At 46.1% G+C, this 6,347-nt stretch overlaps 1 pseudogene across 1 annotated transcript; it reads left to right on the top strand.

Annotated features, from left to right (window-relative positions):
- Positions 1-275: 275 nt before the first annotated feature.
- LOC104599972 (3-ketoacyl-CoA synthase 17 pseudogene) lies at positions 276-2,174 on the top strand (annotated as a pseudogene). Its single transcript, XR_016076097.1, has one exon. The product of XR_016076097.1 is annotated as a 3-ketoacyl-CoA synthase 17 pseudogene (transcript).
- Positions 2,175-6,347: the final 4,173 nt, after the last annotated feature.

Here is a 6,347-nt window from a genome sequence, read left to right as displayed (position 1 = left end):
AGTTGATTCGTCAATTCAAACTTTAAATTGATCGTAAAAAATTGTTAACCAAAAATTGATTCGTCGATTCAAACTTTAAATTGATTCGTAAAAAATTGTTAACAATTCCACACGCATTTAGCCCAAATCCAAAGTTTAACATGCATAGGTGGTTTTTCTTGGTAAATGTCACATCTCAGCGACCGACGGTTTCCTAACCTTCAATCCTTCATTGGCTCTCTCTCTCTCCATCTGAATTTATTACTTATTAGTTTCCAAGTAGACCAATTAATCAAGGGTGAGCCCTCTCTCAAGAGTCAAGCCTCCTCGTTATATAAACACTGCACATCCATCTCTTTATAATATACTACTACATTGAATTACTCATACACCATCCATTTGTTCTCTTTTTCTATTGCAGAGCAAAGAGAAAGATCATTATTACATCCCCTCCCACCTCTACAACGAGCTTCTGCAACTCGATCAAACAAAGCAGACATCATGAAAACCATTATCAATATCCAACTCCTCCAGGCTTCCATTGCAACCCTCTTAACCTTAACCTTCCTCCTTCACACCCTCATATCAGGCACTCCATTAACCCATCTCTTCCTCTTAGACAACCTTGCTATCTCGTTATCATTCGCGTGGTGCCTTCTTGTTTCCATCATCTACTACTTCTGCACTCGTCCACGCCCTGTTCTGTTGCTGGACTACACCTGCTTTAAACCAGACTTCGACCGTATGCTCAGCTTGGAGAGCTGCGAGTATTTCGTACGTCGGACTCGACGCATCAACATGATAAGCGAAGAATTCATGCGAGGTATATATCGCAAATCCGGCGTGGGTGAGCAGACCTATGGACCCAACTTCTTATTTCAATCATACGCCGATGCCAATTTACAGTCCGCCGTTGACGAAGCTGAGGAAGGGATGTTCGCCGCCGTCGGTTCACTCCTCGACAAAACTCGGATTGACCCAGAACAGATCGACATTGTCATCGTCGCCTGCGGCTCCTTCGCGCTGGCTCCTTCCCTCTCGTCGATGATAGTGAACCATTTCAAGCTAAGACCAGATGTTAAGACTTTCAACCTGAGCGGAATGGGTTGTAGCTCAGGTGTCATGTCTGTTGACATGGCCGCTAAGCTCCTGAACTGCAGCAGGCGTATCAGGTACGCGCTCATCGTAGTAACAGAGAACATCAGCTTGAATTGGTATTTTGGCAATGACCGCTCGATGCTCGTCACCAACTGCATCTTCCGCGTCGGTTGCGCCGCGGCGATGATAACCAATGACCCGAGTCGCCGGGGAGAAGCTAAACTGGAACTCATTAGCTCTCTGAGGACTCACCATGGTGCCGACGACAGTGCCTACGCAGCCGCGTTTCAACAAGAAGACGAAGCGGGTAACCCCGGAGTGTCACTCAAGAAGGATTTGATCCGGGTTGCTGGTCTTGGCTTGCGTGAGCACATCCGGTCACTTGCACCGAAAGTTCTGCCGGTGAGTGAACTCATCTCGTATGCCTACTCGGTTGTACTGTCTGCAGTATCAGGTGGCGAGTCCAAGCCAACGGTGCCGGACTTCACGACGGCGTTCGACCACTTTTGCATTCACACCGGAGGGAAGGCCGTGATTCAGCAGGTGGCACGAGTGCTTCGGCTTGGCGACGATGTGACTGAACCGGCTCGAATGTGCTTGCACCGATTCGGAAACACGTCCAGTAGTCTGGTGTTTTACGAGTTGGCTTATTTTGAAGCGAAGCAGAGGGTGAAGAAAGGCGAGAAGATGTGGATGCTGGCGTATGGGACGGGGTTCAAGGTGTGTAGTGTGGTGTGGAAGTCATTAAAGGATTCGCGTAAAGATGACGGAAATCCATGGAACGATTGCATCCACAGATATCCATTAAAGAACTGGTAAAGCAAGATAGTATATTAAGACGGTGGAAAAAGAAGATATTAATTAATAAAAGTAGAAATAAATAAGGAAAGCCCATAAAAGAAACTGGTAGAAGAAGAAGAAGAAGAAGAAAGAGCTTTCTGAAATCTGAAATAATAAACACAAGATGAATATTGTTTCAAATCTGTATTTATTCTGTCATTCATTTCTTCCAAGGAGAATTGTAAAGGCTTAAAGGGATGAAAGAAGATGAATGTTACTTAATTATGTGAATTGTGATTTAATCTCTCTCTCTCTCTCTCTCTCTCTCATGCAGCAACTTATTCAGTCTCAAACACTACGGTGCAATTCCAGTATCCGGTTCCAAGATGTATTTTAGAAAATGGGCCCAGGTTCTCAAAAATAGAAAAAAAAAGAATTTTGCAGAGATGATGGTAATTTTTGTGTTTTCTGATAGCGTTTTGCACCTTATGCTCAGTTTGAAAAGAATAAAAATACAAACGTGTATAATATAAATACATACAAAATAATAGAAAATATAATATGTATAGTATAAATACATACAAGATACAAATTTGTATTTTACTCTTTCCAAACTGAGCCTTAATTATTAATGAAGATATCTCCCTTCTCTTAATTAAGTGGTTGATTTATTTTGCAATAAAAAAAGTGGTTGATTTGTCTATTGTTTTATAAGGATTCCGCTCACAAAATATGATTTGAAAAGGTGATTTGCTGAATTGGCTGATTTGGCAAGATAAATAAAGTGGAATTCCTATTTCATTAAGTAAATCCACCAGATTGTGGCGGTGTTGGTTTGCAGTACAGATTTCATTTGCACTGGTCTAAATGATGCATGGGAGTGCAAATACTGATTTACTTTATTTCAAATTTGATTCTGTCTTGTTTTTCTGAAAAGTAAAATAGGATGTAAAATGGTGTGGTCCCACCTTCTATTGCAAGAGACTAAAGGTAGTGCAAATCATAGGTAGAACTTAACAGAGATGCAAAATTGATATTTGGTTTCAGATTTGTACTGCAACCAAACGCCGTGGCAGGAACAAAATTTGGTTTAGGGCAGTCCTGACTCCTGGGAACCAGTCTGGATCTCCTAAACTTAAAGTTAACTTGTACACTAACCAACGATAACTCATCAAAATATAATGGGTGGTTTTGATTGGTCAGGTCATCACCACCAACTCTTACTTCTGACACTATGATCGACCAATCAAAATCACCCTGTTAAATTTTGATGAATTCTCGTTGGTCAGGACTTGGGAACACAGAAGGCCATTAAAGCTATATCTACCATCCAGTACTGGAGCAGTTGCCTATCAATAAGTCATTCTCCTCGAGTGGTGTATATGACTTAAATGGTTGAGAGCAGCCTGAACTGTGACCAAGAAGAGATGAGCCTTTGTCTTGGCTTCTCAATTAATTCAACTAGATTGAACAAATATAATACACCTTCAGATTCCATGCACCACGCCCTCTGTTCTCTTCTCTTTCAGAACTCAAAACCCAAAACTAAAAAGGGTAGTGTAATTATCGTTTTTCTTTCCAAAAATGAAGAAAAAGAAAGGCTTATCTTCTTTTGTCCACCTTCCATTCTACCCAGTTGAAGCTTCACTTTTTGTTTTCATCATAAACTCTGTCAGTTCTCTCTGTCGTCTGTGTCTCTGTGAATCAAGCTGGATATCTGACATACATAATGACTGATCAACACTCAAGTTGTAAGTTGCCGTGAATCATTTATAAGCATTGAATGAGTTTGATCGTTAGTGAGGGGACACAGTTACTGTGTTCCAGTTGTATGATTAATTAAAACCAGAATCTTAGCATCTAGTATTTGGGTGATGGCACTGATAAATTCAGATGAGTTTGACCGCACACAGAAAATTCGACGAAGCTTCATAAAAGCAGATTGAGATATGGCCAACTTCCTCCTTTCATACTCTTTCAGGGTGCTGATGATTTCTGTACAACAGAGTGAAGCGAAGCATTATGAATCCCTGTTATTCTGATAAAACATTCTAATTCAATATATACAAAATCATTGCTAATTAAGTTCCTCTATTGATCTCAAACAAGATAGAATCTTATAAATACTATTGTTCTCCTTAAGACATCAACCCAACTCGTCTCTCCAATAGCCACCTGCCTGAAAAGAGAAAGTAAATTGAAATCCATCTCTACAATAACTCTTATCCTTTTGATGATGCATAATCTAGCCGGTCTTAGCTGTCGATGATCTTACCTCTGAACTGAGTAACAGGGACCTGAAACGGAAGGAGAAGAGAAGCTCCGGGGAGAACCCGGCGTAAGGGCTCCGAAGCTCAAGTTAGAATCCTTCAAAGGCAAGATAAACCAGATAGCGCGAAAGTTAGCATACCTCGTTCCTGGGGGGTAGAAGCCTTTTATAACCACCTCGCGCACCCACTTCCAGGCTTCCGTCAGGTCGGGCATGATTACTTCTGAACTCCTGCCAGTTCGGATGTCATTTCCTCTAGCCGGACAGAACCGCCACTGTTCCTTTTGTCGGAGCCGTCTCTGCGGCTAGTGACAACGGTTGCAGGTGGCGGTAGCAGGAAGCCGTTTGAAATGCGGCTGTCAGGCGTCAGATCCCAAATCAGTCAGGTACGTCGCCCTTGGATACGGACGTCTTTGGTGTCGGGTACGTTTGGCTGGCCTGGTGCTTTGGAAGTGAAGTGTTTGAATGGCGAGCGAGGTGTCTTGAGTTCGGTTTGGAGTGTTCCGAGCTGCCATGGGCCAGCTCAGGTCAGCTTTGTGAGGCTTGGGGCCCAGTATAGTTCGTGCTCCTTGCAGGGAGCTCGGGTTCTCAGTAGGGAGCTCGCTCTTAATAGGGAGCTCGGACTCCCAGTAGGGAGCTTACTCTTAATAGGGAGCTCGGATTTTAGGGAGCTCGGGTTCTTACTTAGGGAGCTCGGACCCTTAACAGGGAGCTCGCTCTTAACAAGGAGCTCGGACTAAGTACAATGGTCTGGAGTTCAGGCTCGGTAGTGAGCTTGGACTTGCTTCTGATGTTCGCTTTGGGCGCTCTACTGTCCCGAGCTGCTTGCCTTTGCCACGTGTCGGGCGATCGCGAGGTTGGGCCAAATTTCCCTTCATCAATTGCCCCCCACTCCCTGCGACAACGGTCCCGTCTTGGCGCGGGGAGTTTGCAAGGTAGCAAGAGGGTTTTGGTCCGTGCCGAGCGCGCTTGCTCTAATTTGATTTTCAAAAAAGGGCGTGCGTTTGGGAGTCGTCACGGCAGTTGTTCGGGAGTTGCGCTGTAGACGCTTTTATTGCGAGGAGACGTGCGCCGATACCCCGTCAGTTTCGGGAAGACGCGTGCCGACACCTGTCCTCTGACAAGACGTGCGCGACACTCCGTCAGTTTCGGAAAGACATGCGCTGATTGGTCTTGGAAGACGTGCGGCTTAGCGCGGCTGTGGGCCGTTGGATTGGCTTCGATCTGGGCCGTCGCTTTCCGGCCGCTGTGGATATAAATAGTGCACGGGGGGGGGGGCGTCCTTGCTATTGTTGTACATCTTGAGCTCGCGCCTAAGTTTCAGCTCGCGTCCAGGCTTTTCAGCTCGCGTCCCAGGTTTCCTTGCTTGTTCGAGCTCTCGCGGTCTGCTTCAGTCTTCTTCCCGGGTGAGTGCTTTTGGAATCTCGTTCCGTTTTCCGATGTCTGGTTTGGAGGGTTCAGACTGTTCAAGCGGGTCTGATGTAGGTTCTACGAACCAGTTTGCGTCCCCCGGTAGTTCAAGTGAGCCCGATGTAGGTCCTGAGGAAGGGGTCCGGCCTACAGCCCGAGGTGCTTCGGGTAGGTCGGCGTCCACCTCCCGTCGTGGCCGGGTTGTAGATCAGTTCGGCCCTTCGACTATGACGCCTGAGGAACTTCAAACCCTCGTAGACTACTATGACTTGCCCAGTGAGTACGGTTACTTTATCCCTACGGGCAGCTTCCCTTGGGAACACGGTCCTGATGAGTTCGTGATTTTTCGGGAACAGCTCGCCGCGGGGCTGCGACTGCCCTTCCACCCTCTTCTTGTCGAGGTCCTAAACCACTTCGGTGTGACGGTCGGCCAGCTTCACCCGAACTCTATTAGGAACTTAGTGGGAACGATCTCTTTATTTTGCAACGAGAACTTTCCTCTGGATCTGGAGATTTTCTCTTCCATTTTAATGCTGAAAAAGCAAGTGGGTCCCCTTCCTGGGCATAGGCGGGCATACTACCTGTCCCCTCGCCCGGGCTTCAAGCTCTTACACGGACTCCCCAATAAGGTCCCAGTGTGGAAGCGGGACTATTTCGGGGTGCGAAGTGCGCTGAGGTGGCCATTTCAGACCGGCTGGGGGATGGCCGCTCCTGATTCCGGCATCACACTTGATGAGGAGACGGCGAAGGGCCTCCGGCAATGGGCGCGGCTTGGGCTGGATTGTCAATGGTATCTGACGGAGGCCAAGCT

Source organism: Nelumbo nucifera, chromosome 5 (genome assembly GCF_055504915.1).
Source record: "Nelumbo nucifera cultivar China Antique chromosome 5, China Antique-T2T, whole genome shotgun sequence".
NCBI lineage: Eukaryota > Viridiplantae > Streptophyta > Magnoliopsida > Proteales > Nelumbonaceae > Nelumbo > Nelumbo nucifera.
Note: the sequence above shows the minus strand (reverse complement) of the source record. Positions and strands in the feature narration are given on the sequence as shown.